Source organism: Hemitrygon akajei, chromosome 17 (genome assembly GCF_048418815.1).
Source record: "Hemitrygon akajei chromosome 17, sHemAka1.3, whole genome shotgun sequence".
Lineage (NCBI taxonomy): Eukaryota > Metazoa > Chordata > Chondrichthyes > Myliobatiformes > Dasyatidae > Hemitrygon > Hemitrygon akajei.
Genome location: NC_133140.1, coordinates 32015677 through 32037606, shown reverse-complemented (window position 1 = coordinate 32037606; position 21930 = coordinate 32015677).

Here is a 21930-nt window from a genome sequence, read left to right as displayed (position 1 = left end):
CACTGGGAAAAGAACCAACACCTTATCTCCAGGCTTAAACATCCTCATCCCAGCTTCTTTATCATACCAAGGTTTCATTTTCTCCTGAGCCAACTTCAAATTTTCCTTGGCTAAGCTACAAGCTTTATGTAACCTGTCCTTAATTTTCAAAACATAGTCCAACTAATCCACTGTTCTTTCAATGAAGCTAAAGGTCCTCTAACTCTGTGCCCAAACACAAGTTCAAATGGACTGAAACCTAAAGATTCCTGTACCGATTCCCTTACTGCAAATAAAAGTAAGTTTATACCCTCTTCCCAGTCACGTTCATTTTCCACACAATATGTCCTAATCATATTCTTGAGGGTAGAATGAAACCTCTCCAAGGCACCTTGCGATTCTGGATGGTATGCAGACGAAGTGATTTGCTTAGCTCCCAATTTATAAACTATCTGTTGAAACAATCCAGACATAAAATTACTGCCTTGATCAGTTTGAATTTCCTTAGGTAATCCAAAATAAGTAAAGAATCTTATAAGAGACTTTGTCACAGATTTAGCTTTTATATTCCTAAGTTGTACTGCCTCTGGAAACCTAGACGAAGTACACATGATAGTCAACAAATACTGATAACCAGTTTTTGTCTTTGGTAATGGACCAACACAATCTACAATAACTTTAGAAAACGGTTCACCAAATGCTGGAATATGGGAATATGTTGTAATGGAGCTACTGGTGTAACTTGATTTGGTTTACCCACAATTTGACAAGTATGGCATGTTTTACAAAACATCGCCACATCTTTTCTTAAACCAGGCCAATAAAAATGTTTTAAAATCTTGTCCACAGTTTTCCTTACCCCTTGATGTCCACCTAAAGGCATACTATGAGCTATAGTCAAAGTCTCATTTCGATAAACTTTCGGGACAACTACCTGGTAAACAACATTCCATTCCTCACTTGCAGGAATGTAGGTGACCTCCACTTCCTCATCAACACTCCTTTTTCCAAGTAGTATCCCACTGGCAGCTTCTCAGTCTTACTACCTAGTAAAGCTTGTTCTCTTAATTTTATAATCTCAGGGTCTCTATTCTGCTCTACTATCATCTCCTTCCGAGACAGAGATAAATCTTCATAGTCAGACTTACTCCAAGAATCTTGTTCAAACAACGAAGGTAAGAAAGTCTCTGACACATCCTGAAAACTCTAATCCTGAGTTGAACAGTCCTGAGTAACAACCTCATTCTGCGCAGCAATCTTTTTAGCCATAGCTCTAGTCACAACACAGGAAGAATCTGTGTTAGAATTCATCTCTGGTTCCTTAGACTCCATTGTCAAATGCACTTCAGGAAAAACTTGTCCACCTAACAATAAAGAAATACCCTTCACAGGTAAGCTATGCTGTAATCCTACTTTAACAAATCCTGTAACTAACCGTGATTTTAAATTTACTTTATGTAAATGTACAGGTATAAAATCACTCCCAACACCTCTTATGTAATTTACCTCACCAATATCAGACTCTTCATTAAACTTCAACACACTGTTTAACATCAGTGATTGAGAAGCTCCAGTATCCCTAAGGAGTTTTATTGGCACCAGAGTAGATTCTTCTTTCAAGGATACAAACCCTTCAGTTATAAAATGATCATATCCCTTTCTAACTTGGTCAAACTCTAACAAAACCTCATTTGTGTTTATCAAACCCTGTAATTTTACAGGTGCTTCAGTATTGTGCACTGAAGCATCTGGAACTGCTTCCTTCTCTTTCTTTTTCAATCTGAAACAGTTAGCTATTACATGGCCAGGCTTATTACAATAGTACAAGTAAGACCAAACTGTCTTCCCTTCACAGGTTTTCTTTCCTCCTTACCTTTCTCATTAACTTCTGATTTAATTTCTGATTTACCTTGAGTCTCCATGTTAATTTTCCTCTTAAAATTTCTGCCCTGAGGAAATTTATTCTTATGGATTAAAACATACTCATCAGCTAATCTAGCACAGTCCTGCAATTTATTAGTATCCCTCTCAGTTAAGTAGGTCCTTACTTCAACAGGAATGCTTCTTTTAAATTCCTCCATTAAAATCAGCTCTTTCAATGTATCATAGTTCCCATTTACATTTTTAGAAGAAACCCATCTCTCAAAACACACAGCTTTATCATAGGCAAATTCCACATAAGTCTTTTCCACAGACTTTTTCAAACTTCCGAATCTTTCTCGATATGCTTCTGGGACAAGTTCGTATGCTTTTAGATATGCATTTTCACAATATCATAAGCTAATGCTTGCACAGCAGTTAAAGCTGTATAAACTTGTTGTGCTTTGACTTTAATTACACTCTGTAACAACACTGACCATTTATCTCTCGGCCACACTGACATCCGAGCAATAGTTTCAAAATGTTGGAAATATCTTTCCACTTCTGTTTCACTGAATGGAGGGACCAATTTAATTTCTTGACGAGCAACAAACGGCTTTCTAGAACCAGAAGACTGATTCCCAGACCTTAATTCAGCCATTGCATAATCAAATTCCCTCTATTTCTGATCAGCTTCCAATTTACAACGCTCCAAACGTCATTTGTTCGATTTGCAACTGCATCTCCAGATTACTTATTGGAAACGACTCTAAAATCGATTCATCAAAAACACCCGAATCCACAAAGTGTGACGCGATTTTTCTCTGTATTACAGCCTTTGATGTAGCCTGCAAAATACCTTTAAGTTTCAATTTACTAGCTATCTCAGATACCTCAGTTTTCTTCACCTTCGCTAACAACTCCGCGCCTGGCGAAGCCAAAAACTCATCAATATTCATTTTTTGCCGAATACCACTCACAAGCCAATCAAACAAAAGAATCGAGTATTCTCCCGTTTCCAAAACACCGACTCAAAATTCAACAAGCATCTAAACTCAAAAGATCCAATCCGGACGCAGCCCCCATATTTATGTTACGTATTCAGTCAACAATAAATATATGTTAGGCAAGGGATTTATAACAAATAACACGTTTATTAAACACCGAAAACAAACCCCCCAAATGTAAACAAACACTAACGTAACCGGAAATCAGCTGCTGTGCGGCTGCTTAAACAGTCCTTAAAGCGATGCAGCTCAAACAGTTCTTAAAGCGATGTTGCAGAAACAGTTCTTGAAAGTGGTATTGTCAAAAGTTCAAAATGCTCACAGTCCATTTAAGGGGGAGACTTTTTAAGACGATTTAAATTCTCTTTCACGTCGTTTTTCTTCAGTCCCCGAAGTCGAACTTTTCCCACGAAGAATTTACGAAACGTAACGGCTTAAAGGCAATGACCTTTCCTTCATCACACTGTCCTCAATCTTTTCTGGAATCCCAGGGATTAACACGAGAATAGTCAACGAAATCCTTCGGAATAAGGATCAACCAAGGTCGAACCCGTTTCACCGTCGAAAATCGTTTCTCCTCGATCTTTAACTTCCGAACTCCGATCTTCACTCTCCACTGATTTTCAACTAGCAGTATTGTAAAGAAACTGCTGGCAATGACCTTTTAAACTTTAGGCATTAGATAAAACTTCATCTTTCCACTAAACTGCGTCATCACATTAAATCACGCAGTGGCATGAAGTCAACTTGGCAAATCCAGCCATGAACTGCCCCTCCTGACAGGGAGGGGTCCTCCCTTTATACCCTGTAAGAATAACCTGTCACATGATCTCTACTGGCGGGAAAAGGACATCACTCCACCATCACAAGACCATTACCTCAAGTCCAGTATAGCTTCAACCCCAGTCACGTGACAAGGGTACCACTGTCACGTGTCACGAGTACGTAACACCTATTACAAGCCATGGCAAATTTTCCTTCTTGGAGGAATTATTGGTCCGTGCTGTTGTTAAAAATTAAGTTTAGGGAATGTTGTTTCCTTCTCCCTGAGAATGGAAACCAGGCTAATCAAGGGCATATTCTCTTGAAAGACTGAAAAATGTTCTCGAACCGAACCGTTGATTGTCTGTATCATACCTATCCATATATCAGTGGTTTCCAACCTTTTCATGCTATGGTTCCCCACCATTAACAGAGGTTGGGTGCCCCTGTCAGAGATGGCGCTTGACCTACTGAGTTCCTCCAGCGTTTTGTGTTTGTTACTCTGGATTTCAGAATATCGTGAACTTATGATTTTCTGTAACGTGAATAATGACAGGATATACTGGAGGGGCCTTAGACGCGTTGCTGCAGAAAGGGATTTTAGTGTGCACTTAACGACGACATAGCAGGATCCAGATAAGAATGGGTTTAGCCTACTTGCCCTCTTAGCAGTATTATGACAAGAGCTGAAAAACCATGTTGTGCCAGTAGACAATGGCGAGGTCGGTCTTGGAGTGTCGTGTGCTCTTCTGGTCGACAGATAGCACGTAGTAGAGTTAGAACGATTGCAAAAGAGATTTTCTGGGACTTTTCCTGTGATAGAAGGCTTTAGTGACACGGAGAGATTAGATAGACATGGACTGTTTACTCTGGAGTACAGGTGACTGAGGGATGACTTTAGGAATTTGAAAATAAAACAATTTTTATGGACATTAATATACAAGATTCATAGCCCATTTCTCAAGACAGGGGATCCAAATCTGGAAAACATAGCTGTGAACAGAGAGAGAAAGGATTTAAAGCACAGCTGGGCACGGCATGGTTTTCGGACAGAGGACGGCAGGTATACAGAAAAAGTTGTTAGATGAAGTGGTATCCTGCTGCAGGCATGCATAAGAATGGCTACGTAATTATTTCGTTCTGAATGGATGAAACGGGTGGAAGAGCCGTCTTCCGTGATGCACCCCAGGATTCAATGTTTTCTTTCAGCTAAAGATCTGCAACAAACTCCTCGTTCAGGTTAACAGGAAACGACAAATGGCAGAGAATAGAGATACACTAACGGGCCCGCTGATGACATCACGGAAGCCTTTGTGGTTAAAATTTACATGTGTCTCAAAAATCGATTTGCGAACTGTTGGCTTTATTTTTAAGCTCGATGTTTAGCTTACAGACAGTGGATTTTTTTAAATACAAAGTAATTTCAAATCCTCTTCCTCGCAACTGAATGTTTCTCATTTTTTCTGCGATATCCGTGTTTCGATTCTACGGCGCGTGCATTCTGGAAAGAGAACAATGAGAAGCGTCATCACAATGTTAAATAAAACAGAGTTTTAAGTTTAATCTATAACCGTAACAATTGTTAACATCCTTCCAAGCGTGAACGGTTACATCATGCGCGATTATTTGGAAATGATTGCGGCTTATTTTCATTTAATGCAGAAAATAATGAAATGTGGTCGGATATTGACGTCAGATCGCGCACTGAAACAAGGAAGAGGACTTTCTATGAACAAAAGTAAATTATTTATGTAAATAATTTGACAACCAAGATGGGTTCTACACTGACATAGCTATGTAAATTAATTTGAAAATGGGTGAACACATCAGCTTTTTTCGAATCAAAAAATGTAAATCCAAACAGTAGGAAAAAATGCCTGACAGGCGAAGTCAGCTTGAAAATTATAACTTCATCACCTCCACTACAGGTCAACACTCCACCTGCACATCCGGTAGCGTCGTCTACTGCAGCCAGAGCTACCGATGCTGCTTCCTCTACACTGGTTAGACTCGAAATAAACTGGGGACTACTTTTCAGAGCAACTCCAGTCCATCCCAGAAAGCGGAATTTGTGAGTGCTCAATTATTTTTATTCCTCTCCATTCAATTTCCGACATTTCGCTTCATGTTCTCTTCTTACGCCTTCATGAGGCTACTCACAGGGTCGGCGAGCTACACCTCGTATTCAGTCTAGGTGGCTTCCAACCCGACGACATGAACATCGGCTTCTCCATCAAGTAATTTTTCCTCTCATATCTTTCTTCTGCTCTCACCTCTGTCCTCTTATCCTCTCTGCTCTGCTGCCTAAAACCGCCATTCTGTCCCACTTCCTTCCCTTTCTCCCGTAGTCTAATCCCCTTTCCTATTAGATTCTTTATTCTCCAGCTCTTTGCATTTTCAATTTCTTACCTCACAGCTTCTTATTTCATCCCATCGCCCAACCGTACATATGATTTTCCTCCTTCACCACAAAGCCCCCTCAACCTGACTTCACCTATCACCTTCTAATTTGTCCTCAATCTCACCGACTTTTTATTCTAGCATATTCCACTCTCCTTTCCGGTCCGAATGAAGGGACTCGGTGCGAAACGTTGACTGTTCATTCATTTCCATAGTTGCTGCCTGGTCTGCTGAGTACATTTTGTGTGTCTTGCTCTGGATTTCAGTATCTCCAGAAACTCTTGTGTTACTGATATGAATGTTCTTCTATCAGTCCTTTGAGAAAATATTCGACATTATCTTAAAATGGCAACACTGGGAGCTAAAGGTAACGTGCTGTGTCTGACGGAGAATTGTTTCGATAGCTGCCGCTGAGAGAAGGGAAGAAGGAGCAGACCGCATGCTGAAGTCCCTTTGGTCTTGGACCCAGTTTTCTCACTATTTTTTCAAAGACATGAATGAAGTGACACAAGACCATAGGGATGAATATCAGGTTAGATAGCACAGTAACTTCTGGACAACAGCAGCTAAAACCGATGCGCAAAAGTAGAGGAAACATGCAGCGTCAGCGGAGATCGAAACAGATATAAGATTTCTGATCGATCACCCGATGAATGGTTGCAAATTAAGGGAGTAATTTTGTTTCCATTCTTTGATTCTCCCTACTGAACCAAGCACCTTTCACTTTACAGAATAAGTACAATGGAATTTGCAATCTTTGCAAAATGCTGTAAGTACATTTTAACTAGGAGAACGCTCCTGATGGCTGGAGAAACGTGAAAAAGTCATCCACAAGGTAATAGGCAGATATTGCACAATTACATGGTAATAGGCAGATATTGCACAATTCATGGGGTTTCTTAAATAGTCCAACAGATTTCTTGAGAACATTAGTCCAATAGCCTTCGAGTTAACTGGGGCTGTCAAATCGAAAACGTTTTAACCATCTGATTTTTTTTGGTAAATTTCAAAACTTCTCAAATCTTCGAAGACGAAATCAAAAGTTAAATATTTGAAAATCTTAAAACTCTAAAGAAATGTTTTTCTTAGTTATCAGTACTTTCAAACAGATTAAACACCACTTTAGCAGTGAATAAATCTCAATTAACAGGTATTTGATGATTTACGTACAATCTGGCCAAAATTTGTAAAGTGAATTTTTAACTCTTAAGACATCTGTACTATGTTTTACCCTCGACTGTGATTCTTATTATTCCCTCATATTAACCTGGAGGAGAATATTGCTCTCAGCACCAAAAGTCAGGTGGTTATTTTTTTCCTATAAATTAATTTCATATGAGTGGGACAATTGGTTCCAGTCCTAGTTTCTTCACTTGAACTTAACATGAGGCCACAATTGGAGAATAGCTTTCTGCTTCTCGGGAATAAGTTATACATGCACAGAACACATTCGCAATCCTACGTCCATGCCTACTATCAAGCACCAATTACGTAAATCACACAATAATCCTATAGCATTCTCACAACACCCTATCACCCACGGCATTCGAAGGAACACATCACACCACCATCTGGATGGAACCATGGCTTCATACGGCATTGCACCAGGACTTCGGCCCCACAGTAAACCTTTTTCTATCTGTGTACCAATCCAAATGTTTCTAACACTTAGCAATCGTACCCACTTCTAAAGATTCATCCCATACTCTCTTCCAGTTACCAAGCTCCCTTGCTTTGGGAAACTCGCCTTAGATCCATTTAAATGTTCTCTCTTTCATCTTGAATCGATGCAGCTATTTTGGGTAAAAGACTGTAGCCATACCTCTACTTACGCCCTTAAGTATATATGGTCACCACTCAACCTCCTGAGCTCTAGGGAAGAGTAACCCAAGATGTTCCCTACAGCTAAAAATATGCTGTCCCGCAAATGTATTTGTGAATCTTTTCTGGACGATTTGAAAATTCGTCGGGCCTTTTCTGTAGCCCGCTGATCCGAAATCCACAGAATACTCTGAGTATGCTTCACCAAAGACCTGTACAGCTGGACATGACGGCGCAGATGCTACAATAGTGAATAAATGTAACAAACACCTTCTTCACCAGTCTGCCCACCTCTATTGTCACGTTCAACCATCAACCTGCATGTATCCTCAGTCACTTTGTTTTACTTCAATGCCGTGGGCAATCTCCAGTGCAATTTCTGCCCTGGTACAATTAACCAAAATACAACACTTCGCAAAATACTATTCTAACTACAATTACTTGTCCTGCGTTCGCAGTTTATCGCCGTAGATATCTTTCACTGTCTAATATACCAACAATTTCGTTGCATTCCGAAAGATATTAATGAAGATAATTCAGAATATTTCATAGATGACAAACAATACTGGAAACGGAGCCTACCTGTTCAGTACACCACCAGCTGCAGGCGGTCATTCTTAATATCAAATTCCCACTATTACCGTTTGACTCCCTCCACTAAACCAATTGTGTTTTCTTGTGCGCAGGTGGCTGGCTCACACTGGTTCGGATGTAATCGAGTTTTCTGTGCAATCCTGCCAAACGGGACTTTGCAAAAGTTATTGAAGTTATAGTCCAATTGCTGCACTCCGCAATTTTCTTCATCACTTCATCAAAGCAACTCAACCAAATTTGTGATCCCAAATGACAAATCCATGCTAACCGGCACTTTTTCAACCTTTCACATTTCAAATTGTGATAAACTTTCTCCCTCCAATCCAATCCAGTATGTTTTCACGCACCAATGCTGGGGACGCCACCTTCAACTCTCCTCTTGCCCTTGCAGATCTTCTTAAGTAAATGCACATTTACCACTCTACAACGCTATGGTAGGGCAATATCCAATAAAGACGATGCTGATATATTTGCAACAGAGCTTACAATTTCTCCTCCAGCTTCTCACAATGTCAAAAGATACATTTGATCAGGTGCCGTAAGTTCATCAAACGGTCTGAGTTCTTAAAACGTGAACACCTCGTTCCCGCGACGCCCCCATTTTTCTCATGTGTTTCTGTTAATAAATAATGTTAACTCTCTTTGATCCCTTAGTTTCCATGATTTTCACCACAGTGATGGGAAATAATAACTCACAGCTCTGTCATCGCGATTGCTCAGTCGCTATTTCCTCATTTCCTTTTGTTTTCTATTCAGAAGTTGTATCATGTTACCTTTGTGCTCTCATGATTCCCGTCGGGTCTACTGAAGTACATCTTATATTTCCGTCGGGAATTGCTTGAACTCGTTCCATCTAGATGATGCAGGTCTCCTTTCTCAAAAACAGTCCTCGATGTCCTCCTGAACAGGGATTCTCTAATCCTGTTGGCCTGACCATTCCCTTTACCGATACCACTCATGCATTTTAGCAGAAGTTAACAGAGGGCAATGTCTTGAAATAAGAGAGGAAAATTCAAATGAGTTTGCGAAGCAGTTACATTACGCAGATAGTAGTAGGCGACTTGACAGTGCTACAAGATAGAGTTGATTTGATCACAAGGGTTAAAAAAAATTCAAACATGCCCACGAACAGGCAAAAAAGTGCGATGTAGACCATAACCGATCAGATAGAATTAAATTTTGCATTATAATCGATGCAAACATCATTGGTCGAAAGACATTTTCTTGTGCTGTGTGAGGGGTGATTGATGAGTTCGTGGCTTAAGCTAGAAAGAGTCAATTTTAGAAAACCGAGCACATTTATTTTTCGACATGGTCCCCTCCTAAATTTGAACATTTAGTGTTGCGGTCATGGAGAATACGGAACTTGGACCTCCAGAAAGTGTCCACAGATGGGTGATTAATAATTTCGTGGCCTAAGGTAGGAGAAGATGAATTATACAGCTCTGGTTACATGCACATGCAGGTCCACTGTTTGAGTGATCATGCTGAAAGGTTGAATTTAATAACTCTTCTCCTTCTACCTTAGGCCACGAACTTAACAATCACCCCTATGAGTTATTAACTTCAAGTAGTAAGGGACAGAATGAGAAGGAATCTGACTGGAGAGGGCATTGGGCCATTGAAGAAAGTGAACGAGGAGCAGCAGATAAGCGAGGTGAGGAGAAGAGAAGGGATAAAATGGGACCCAGAATGGGAAATAGAAAACGATGAAAGGTGTACCGGAGAAATTACTAAAAGTTAGAAAATTCTGTGTTCATATCAGCAGGTTGGAGGCTATCGAGATGGAATATAAATGTACCTATCAAGTGCCATCTATGTAAGCCCACTCCCCCACTTATCACCTGCCAGCTTATAGGCCTGTCCCTCCCCTATCTCCTTATTGTGACTTCTTACCCCTCCCTTCCAGTCCTGAAGAGGTATCTCACCCAGAAACATCGACTGTTTGTTCTACATCATTGATGCTGAGCTCCGCTCTCTCGTTGTGAGTATTCCACGGGATTTCCTGTATCTACAGCATTTCTTCAAAGCAAGGCATCGACGAAGGCTTGGCCATTGACTTCATATATAATGTGCACTTGATTATTACATCCTATGAATTTCTATCTTTCAGACTGACCACTCTCATTTGCAATGACGCTGGATGCAACCGTTTGGTTCGTGGCACTGCTCGCCGCGTTTTGGCCAGGTATGCTTAAATCTTTGTGCCCAATCTAAGAAACAGATATTTTACAATATTATACATCATTTACCCGCAGCAAATTTAGCCATAGTAAGCATACAATTCGCATACCAGTGTTTTGCCTATTTTGTCTGTTGATTCGTTGTCCAGTGAATGCAACTGTTTTCAACAATCTCACTTGTGCTTTGTCAGCCTCAGAAGGAACATCGGCCAAAGTGGAACAATTGCCTGCTACCTTAAATGCCTCAATCGGTGGAAATCAATCCATGTTCTGCAAATTTCCAATACCACAAGATACTGCTGAAGTTTCGTGGCGGAAGGAGGGTCAGGAAAAATTTATAGAACCAGACAGCAGAAATCAGTTCAATGTAAATAAAGGCAGTGCTACATTTACCCTCCTGAATGTGAGATACGCAGACGCCGGCGTGTATTACTGTCAAGTGAAAACTAAACAACATATATTGGGATATGGAAGTGGCTCTCAGCTTATTGTGTTAAGTAAGTGTCTTTATTCCTTTAAGTGGAAAACTTTCAGCTCTTTGCATTTGAAGAAAAGCCAAGATTGCGGAAATGTTATTGCTGTTTGAAAATTTGTGCCATTAATATGCTTTCCAGCTTTCAAAATATTTCGAAATATTTTTCAGATTATTATGTTTATTATTTCAATGTGATTCTGCAGATTGGCTTTTGCTCCACTTATTATCTGTTCCACTGATATTTCCAACCATATATTTGTTATGCCTATATTCCTACACAATGCCTGGTGAACCTCCTCTGAACTGCATCCAAAGACAATGTATCCTTCCTCAAGTACGGTGACCAGAAATGCATACAGTACTCCAGGTGCAGTCACCAGAACCCTGTACGGTTGCAGCATGACCTCCCAGCTCTTGAATTCAATCCCTCCAACAATGAAAGCCAAGATTCTAGTCGCCTTGTTAATAACCCTTTGCACCTGCAAGCCAAGCACAGGCACCCCCAAGTCCCTGTGCACAACATCATGCTGCAATCGTTCACAATTTAAATAATATTCTGCTCTTCTATTATTCCTTAGAAAGTAGATGATCTGGCATTTACCACCATTATATTCCATCTGCCAGACCATGTCCCAATCACTTTATCTATATCCCTCTGAAGACCGTCGACATCCTCCATACAATTTTACTTTCCATTCAGTTTACTATCAACTGCAAAAATTGCTACCCTACGCTCAGTTCCCTCTTCCAAATCATCAATGCCAATGGTAAACAACTGCGGGCCCTGCACTGACCCCTGCGGCACCCCATCTCACCACTGACAGCCAAACGGAGAATCGTCCATTTATACCAACACTCTGACTTTTGTTGGATAATCATTCCACTATCCATGCTTGTGCACTTCTTCCGACTTCATGCATCCATATATAATTTATAATTCTCTTATGTGGCACCTTATCGAAAGTCTTCTGGAAATCCAGGCATACGGCACCCACCTGTTACCCTCCATCCACTGCATTCATTATGTCCTCAAGGAACTCCAGTAAGCTTCTCAAATAGGACCTGGCCTTTCTGAATCCATGCTGCGCCGATCTAATGGAAACATTCCTTTTTAAATGTTTCGCTATTTCTCCTTTAGTGACAGCTTCAAGCATTTTCCCGACTACAGATGTTGAGCTAACTGGCCTGTATATGTCAGTCTTTTTCCTACACCCTTTTTAAAAAAAGTGGCGTGACATTTGCTGTCCAACAACTTAAAAACAATCAAAAGCTTATAAAAACGGATGTACGGAACCACCTAATTTTTAGACGAAGAATTTGATTCGGGTTAGATAATTAGAGATAGGGAGCTGTAGACAAATTTGGTTGAAGGGCAAATCACAAGCCATCTAACTTAAAGTGAAACGTTGTAAAGTTAAATGATACCCGCCCGTTCCTCAGCCTGCTCTTATACAACCTCATCTCGACGTATTACACCGGTTTCGATCCTATAGTTGCTGAAGTGTACAGCTATAAATATTTATAGATAATTAATAAACATCAGTAAAGGCAAACAAAGCCACTTCTTTAATGTCAATTCCGGGACGTATGCGTAAAATCTGCACGGAGAGATGCACAGATTGAACCGCGTGCTGCTCCACAATGCCGATCCCTTTGAAACGAGCATATATATGCAGATTCACTGCCTCATTTTGCGTTATTACAAAATTGACCAACAAGGGCAGAGGTAGGGACAAAAATGGCCAGTTTGGAGAAGAAATAAAGTCACTCCTAGCACGCGCTAAATCTGCTACGTTCAATCCAAACAGTCGTGCATTCCCCATCTCTCACCAATACATTTCCAGTAAGACTGGCTTTACAAGCGTCAGGCTTACCAGCCTAAAAGATTCCGGCATATTCTTAGAGCCTTTCTTGAACAACTACAAAACATTAGTCATATCCAGCCCTCCGGCACCTCACCAGTGGGTCAGGACGTTTTGAATGCCTCTATCAGGGCACCTTAAAATTCTTCACAAACCTCATAGAAAGGTAGCACTGGACTCCATATTGGGCCCTGGGGACCTATACAAACAAATTTGCCTTACAGCAACAAGCACGTTAACATCTGTAATCTGTATATGTTCCATGGCAATGCTGTGGGGACAACCGTGACTCAGGATGGCCATTGTAGGCAGTGCGAAATGCTAAATGTTGTGGCACATTGATAAAACAATCTGACAATAGAGTTTCCTAAGTTAGATACGGACCATAGTTGTAGTGGAGGCAGTCCATGTTTGTAAAATCGTGACTTTTGTGCTCACCTTTGAGTGAAATCGATGCACGGAGAAGCGGAGTTCGTTCAGCTCCTGGGTTGCCTCTCTGCAGGGCATCATCGTTCGGATAGCAGTGCCAGGTCACTATCGAACCATTTTGCCGCAGACAGACAAGTTTATGAAAGAATTGAAACGTAGAATAATTTCGCTTAATATCAGCTTCGCATTTGCGTTCCTAGATGTTTCACGGAGGATACGATTTGCCACATTCAACACATTAACTACGGAAAAAGGTTTCCAGCAATGATATGCATTCCGAGGGAAGCTCTGTCAGTGAATGTTGATGACTGGAAAGCTCCAACACAAGCTCTGAAAAACTACCTGAACAAATGAGTTACCAGAATATTAAAAACATGTACAAGAGCTTATTGCGTTCCGACTTTGGAAATCTGTGATATTTTGGGTTTTGTAGTTCAGTTTTGATTGGAAATGAAAAAATCAAATAAAGGAACATTTTCCAAAGCCAAAGTGCTACCGCAAACTTCGTCGTGGGTTATAAAGCTGAAAGACTATTCAAAACGGAATGTCTTCCGCACATTGTACCCCTTTGGTTTACCTTCTCGGTGTCTTCTTCGAATTCTTCTTTTCATCTGTTACTGCACTGTGACTCGATTTTACTTTGTTTATTTTGCACTGTATATGTGCTGGATGGTGACTGCATGTGCTGTGTGTCAATACATGGACTGTATTTTGCAGTTGACCCCAGAAGATGGATGTTTCATTTAGCCATGTAGATCTGTCTAGTTTAATAACTATCAACTTGAACTTAAATCTAAACTAATTTATAAAATACTGGTAGCCTATGGCGGGTAACTAATTTGATAGTGAGATTGCATTGTAATTGGCGGGAAGATAAAGGAATTTACTTTAACTAAATAAATGGTAAACACCCAATATAACTATCTTTTTATTCAAGTTCCCCCAACTCCATTGGAAATCGTTCCTATTGGAGAGTTTTCGTCTCCTCGGAAGCTCCGCTGTAAAACAGCTGCCTTCTACCCGAAAGAATTAGAATTCGTCTGGCAAAAGAATAACCAGCAAATTCGCACTGGAATAGAAACAGTGATAAACCAGACCGCTGAGGGTTTACATAAGGCTTACAGTTCATTGGAAATTAATCTGTCTGCTTCGGGAAAAGATGTTTACATCTGCCTGGTGTCGCATGTCTCCCTGACGGTGCCTGCCTGTTTCAGCTACATCCTGGAGCAAGGTAAGATGGTGTCTTGATTGCGTCCAGATATAAGGTCTCGGAACGAAACGTCGTTATTTTATTCCTCTCCTGATCTGCTGCGTACCTTCCGCATTTTGTGTGTTACTCTGAATATTCAACATGTTCTGAATTTCTAGCGCTCCGAGCTAAATGGATTCATTTCCAAATGATATAGCTGTGCCGATCAAATATGATTAAGAACAATCACAGATCAGCTAGGCAAACAGGGAAGAAAGGCGAATTTTTCAGATTGCCTGATTGCAGTGAACATGCACTGTGAATGGTGTTGCAAAACAAATGTCTTATACCCTCAGTTTAAATCGTGTAGGTTGAATTAAGAAATTGATTTTGTGTAGTACGTCTATGGTAACAAACTTCCGGACATTTGTCATAGATTAGACAAAGCAAAACTTAAGCTCTAAATCGCATAGTGATATAACAAAGGGAGAGACTATCGGCTTGTGAGTGAAGGAAAATTAAAGCAATATAGTTTTACAGGAAAAATCTGGTCATGGGGCAAAATCAGAATCAAGGTAGGAATTCCTGCACACTGTGGCATGACACTTAATTGCCACCTGGAACGAATGCATAGGGTGCGAAACTGTGAACAGACCTTGACATAATTCAGTGTCTGACTGAATTACTTTCCAATAATAGTGGGCAACACAGTTCAAATGGACGACTCGTGTTTATCTATGTTTTCATTATGCAGTTTTCCATTAATTCGGGTTTTTCACTACTAAAGCTGTGGCAAACATAACAGTGGGAAATACGTTTAATATGCTCGATAAAAATTCAGGAGGCTTAGAGGGTACAGTGTTATGAACTCATGAAGTTAGCGAGTAATTTCAGCATGTAATGTGGAAGCGAAATTTTGAGACACCGGGACTCCTTTGGCGTGTCTGCAAGTTATCTATAGGGTTTTGCTCGTACTAAAGAATGTCCTTGACAGACGTGAATTAAAAGATTGAATCGACATCAGAATTGTGTTAGGTTAGATGATTACACTTTCAATTGTTGTGCTGCTATCTATTGTCAAGAGAAGTATAGGAAAAAGCAGCCGAACCTATTGTTAGTCATAGTAAGTAGCTCGCATGTGTCTGGAGAAATTAAAAACCAGATTTCTTTGTTCTATAATGTATATTCTACCATTTTCCTATGTGTGTAGTGAGATTTGAAAGGACCCTACATAATAGTTTGCATTGTTGCTTCCCATGTGTGGATTTGTTTTTAGATGTATAAATGCTTCCTGGTTTCTTTTTCAAGGCGCTGATACCAGATTGATTCTCGCATATGCAGTGCGCACGCCAGCGATTTTAATTTTAATTGTGATAATTGTTTTGCTGATACTCAAGTTAAAGAGATCGCACGGTAAGAACACTGATCGCTGAGAAACATCACCTCTATTCGTACAAAATAGAAGCGTTAATGACATTTAATTTAAAATCAGTAAATGAGATTCACAGAATGATTGAGCATGGATCACAATTTTCGAATCCGGATTTGAGTGAAAATAATCTGGCAAAATATACACTTGATGTTAAAGTTCAACTATTTCACCAGTCCACTGGAAGTATTTCATGTCTCATTTCCGAATGCTGTACCACCACTTTGGAGTACTTAAAATGTCCTTTTTGTTAATACAATAGCAGATCCTTATTTTGAAACGTAAATGACTTTGCGTAGATGTAAACTCCCTCTCACTGTGTAAAAAACATTGTCCAACTTTTGTACGTCTCATTGGTTTTAATTTCCATCTTGGTTGCCATACTTAAATACGGTACCGCCGCTGTTAAGCTATTATCACTTTACAGCCACGTTGAAAGTCAAAGCCTTTTGAGAATAGCACCAGGTGAATGCAGAACACAGTATATTAGCACGACTGTTACCAACAATTACTTTCTGAAAGATCCGTAACTTCAGCGGTTCCACTTACAAGATTAATTCGATTGGTATCAAATTAATAATGTACAATGTTCACAATGTAAATCATTTCTTTTTGATTTCTTTTCTGAAGGGGGTAACACAAATCCTTTGGACGGATGTCAGAATGTAGACAGGGTAGGTAAAGCAATTGGTCTTGTTTCAGAGCGGGATAATTGCAGAGCAAAGATATCATGAATCTGTTTTATTCCACAACACGTTGGAACGTAGTAGGGAAAATTAAAATATTTCCCCGTCAAATATTTATTTTCAACTATATATCCAACATTTATTTTGGATGTTCCCGTTGCACCTGCTTCCTGTATCCTTTCAAGTTTCCACACTGGTTCATAGCCGGTTGGATAGGCAGTGAAACGGTAATTTTTACCATTGGAATGTCAGTTGTTTTGACGAATAATTCAACACGCATCTGAGACCGTGAGAAACTACTAAATGCTGACTTACGAGAATCGCAGTTGACTGGAAATGGGAAAGTACAGTGCGTGCACGAATCAATTCGTAATGTGTGTTACATTTGATCTAACGGACAGTAAGCAAGATAACAATGTAACTAAATCTTGTTTTGTTGAAATGGTCTTTGCAATATTAAATGCAGTTTTAACCCCGATCCGCAACAAAGATCCACACAGCGGTGCCTAACCTGCAATGGAATCCAATATACTTGCAATAAAAGCTTGTCGTATGTGATGAACAATGACAACCATGTTTTAAACAAAACTCCACACGGCACCTTCTAGTCCACAACCCAACGCTGAATAAGCATTATCCTAATTTGGGAAGCAAAGCTAAAACGGATAAAAGTATTGTCGTCTCCCATTTGGATTCAAACCAGAAAATAATATGCAGCTACTTACCGATTTTGGAAAGAGAACCAGTTGACATTCCACATTAAAGACCTTTCCGCAGATTGCAATGCGAACATTGAATATTCCCCTTTAACTGGTATTTCCTGATCTACTAAAATTTTTGTGTATTCTATTTCTCTGCTTTACTTCATATTTCTAACATTTCAATGTTATTATATATTTTTTTTAACCTGGATTCATTCTAAGGATAACCTTTGCCTTCTTGTTTCATTAATCACATTCCCCATTTTAACGCATTTAGCTTTAATTTCACATAAAGACTTTAGTTGCAAATGGAACGACTGCAGCAACTAAGATAATGTAGTCATACATCTGTCACTGATTTCATTATGGTAGAATTCCGATAAAGCTTCTACAAGTGTTCGTAACACTTCCGGAAATGTAGGACTACTGCTTCGAGTAATATCTAAGTCGAAGATGACAAACTTTTACTATTACTTCATTACTCTGGAATGCTATGCCATTATTTCAGCAAAACAAATGCCATTTTTATCACTTACTGTAACAACTACTTCCATTGGTTCTCCGTACTTCGATCGTAATTTAAGTAATTTACCAGCAAACGCGATCAAATCAACAGAGGCCCAGAATGCTGCTTCACTGTTTCCGGCTCGATATAAGCGAGACTTAGCATCGGGACTTGCCATTTGCTCCAATATCTTAACTTAAATAATGCGAGAGGTAAGGGTCACAGTTTCAGTTTGCATCGCAGGGACGAATTTTGATCAGGGCAATTATTACCATAATTCGACGCATGCGTAAAAGATTGAACATGGACCCGTGCCCATGCACAGAATTTAGAGCGATGTATAAGATAGGATTTAGGAGATGAAAAAACAGAGATAGCCAAAACTAAGAACCCCATCTTATCCGTAGGGCTGTTATAAGCGGTGATTTGACAGTCTAAACATCGTGACTTCCAGCCTGAAACGGTCGCGATCCCACCTCCGGTATGATGTATAGACGGTATCATTGTCCGCAGACAAAATGTTATTCCAACAATTTTTTATCCTCGATGTTTAGATTTGGCAAATCTAATTTAGTTTATGATAACTGAGCTCTCTATCAGTTAGTTGCATTTAATATATGTTTTTCTAACAGGCTGAACAAGCACCGGTTGAGCACATCACTGCCTATGCTTCACTAAACCATAGGTAGAGCGAACCATTTCGCAAAGATCGACAGCATGAGGAGCGCGATACCTATTCCCAGGTAAAGCAGAGAGATTAGCGTGAATGTGATAAAGATTTGCATTAGAGATATATCATGGTAACCGGCCCTTCCGGTACAACTAGCCCGTGCCGCTCAGTCGCACCCACGTGACAAATTAACATCCTAACCTGTAAGTCATTGGAGGAAACCGGAGTACCCAGAGGGTTTATATTTATATATATGATCATCATCCAAGAGGAGGTTAATTTTACAAATTTGAGGACTCCATTGACACTGTAACAATATATAAAGTTATTCATAGCTAATCGCCTTTCAGTGAACCAACTTAACGTTCTGGTACAAGCGTATTTTCTTCCATCTGTGGACACACCAACCTGAAGGCATAAATGTGGATTTCTCTAACTTTCGGGAATTTCTCCATCATTCCATTCTCTATTTTTTTCCATTCTCCGTTTCACCTTTTCTCTTCTCGTCATCTGCCCACCAGGCTGCCCTCCACCCACGTGCTCCTCCTTCTTCCATTTTGCAGGGTTCACTGTCCTCCCGTCTCCGACTCCTTCATACATCGTTTACCTTTTCCACCCGACACCTCCCAGCTTCTTACGTCATTTCCACCCCAGTCATCCTCATACCTTCGCACTCACCTGGTTTCACGTCATCAGCTACTTTTCCCGTAACCCTCCACACCTTTATATTCTGGATTCTATTCCCTCATTTCCGGTCCCGATGAAGCGTCTCTTTCAGAAACAAACGACAGTTTATTTACCTTCTTACATGTTGCCTTACCTCATGATTTCCTCCAATATTCTGTTTGCATTCTTCAAACTTTCCAGCATCTGTAGAATCTCTAGAGTTACTTTTTCCTTGCTTTTTCGAATTTAATTTCACATGTAATTTCCACGTGAAGAAACGCCAAAAAGCACAAAACTAGGAATGCCATCCTTCCCAACGCAAATTATCAGCTCCATAATAAACACGAGTGACTGATAATAACCGAGAGGAACTTAACTACCGGAAATACCGAATTGTGACAAAACTGTAATCAGAGAGCCTGACTGAACAAAATGCCAACGTTCATTCTATCAGTTATGAGCTGTCCACTGACAACAATGTCCATGTGCATTTAGAACTGTGTTGGCAGGTGTAGCTGAGCAAAAACCTGTGAGCTCCATAAACGAAACAGGATGCGGCAATCAGTCACAGATGACAAAAAAAAATACCTATTATTATGTACCATAACTGCTACGTCAAGGATTTCTCTACTCTCGTAACTTGATTTTGTTAAAGTTCTTTTTAAGTATCGGAAGAAACGCTAATATATAAATAACTAAAGGAAATCTTGAAACAGCGTTGAAATAATTGTCTATATAGCGTAAGCAACTAAAATTAATTAGTTATGAGGACATCTCTAATTTATCTTACAATCGTGTGATTCAATTAGTCACTAAATGCTCGACTAACCAGTGATTTTGGATTATTTTCACAGACTAAAGGAAATGGAGCTGACAAACTGACTTATGCCGCTTTGCAGATCTTTGATTCGAATTGCACACAGGGATCCAAACATCAAAGCAAACATACGTTGTACGCAGATGTAAGCACATCAAAGAAGCTGTGAAGCTGAGAAACCAATTGCAGTTCATAGCTATATATTATCAATAAGTGTAGGCCAGAGCTTCGCTACGTTTTGTTTTTTGCGTCCATCAACGTTTGATGATCCATGTCACATGTAACAATTGGGAAGATAACTGATCACTTTGGTCTTCGACATTTTCCCGATTCATTAGAGGCAAATGTCATAAAATAAAAGCAAAGAAAGAAAATTAAGAAAAGAACAACACTTATATCTAAATAATTTATACCATTTATCGGCCATCTAAATTGAGTTATTAATCGACATTGACTAAAATCTCCTTTAGTAAGGGATAGAATTTCACTTTTATCCCAATTTATTTTGTACCCTGATATTTTCCCATATTCTTCCAATCTAGAAGATAATTTACGCAACCAATGCAATGGGTTAGTTAGATAAATCAGAATATCAGCAGCAAATAAGTTAATCTTATATTCCTCCTTATTAACTCTGAAACCCATAATATCTGAGTCATTTCTAATTAATTTAGCTAATGGTTCTATCGCCAACACAAATAAAGCAGGTGATAATAGACAACCTTGTCTAGTTGACCTTGTTAACTGAAATGATGTTGAAATTTGATGATTTGTCACCACCTTAGCTTTGGGGTTAGTATTTCAGGTTTTAATCCATTTTATAAAATATACTCCTAATCCATATTTTTCCAATACCTTAAATAAAAAATCCCATTCCAATCTATCAAATGCTTTTTCTGCATCCAAAGCAACTGCCGCACTCATTTCTTCCTTCTTTTGTGCCAAATGAATTCTGCTAAGTAATCGAGTTACATTATCTGCCGATTGTCTATTTTTAATAAATCCTGTTTGGTCCATGTGTATTAATTTTTGTAAGTATTTAGATAATATATCAGATAAAATGTTTGCTATTGTTTTATAGTCCGTGTTCAACAAAGAAATAGGTCTATATGATGTTGGCTTTAAAAGATCTCTGTCTTTTTCTGGCAATACTATTAAAATGGCTGTCCAAAAAGATTTTGGAAGTTTATGCATTCTTTCCGTTTGGTGAAATTAATAAATTAATAAAGGAGGAATTAATAAATCTTTATACTTTTTGTAAAATTCAGGCGTAAAACCATCTTCTCCTGGAGATTTATTACTCTGAAGTGATAAATAAAGTTTTTTTGAATTTGGCTGACGTACACGATAAAATATTAATAGGTGGACAGTTTAACTTTTGTCTAGACCCATTTTTAGATAGGTCAACAAAGGTTGTTACAAAACCAAAAGTAGCAAAACTAACTTTATCATTGATGAAAGATTTAAATTTGATTGACATATGGAGAAGAATTAACCCAAGAGAAAGAGATTATTCATTTTAATCAAATAGACATAAAACTTATTCAAGGATAAATTTGTTCCTACTATCAACGAATATTCAAGACAGAGTGAAAAATATGGAATATAAAGCAAGTATATTGTCAGATCATTCCCACTTGATAATGACAATGATAATGATGGATAAGGAGGAATCGATTTACAGATGGAGATATAATTCAATATTATTAAAACGTCAAGATTTTTGTGATTTTCTGAAAAAAACAGATTTAGTTTTTTTTGGAAAAATGAAAATATTAGCTGCATTCCACTTGAAAAAAATACGTATAATTTAAGAGATAAATATGAAATATTTCTGAAAATTTGGCGCCCTTATTTACAAAAAATAGGATTAAATATATAGGTGCTCCGAAGAG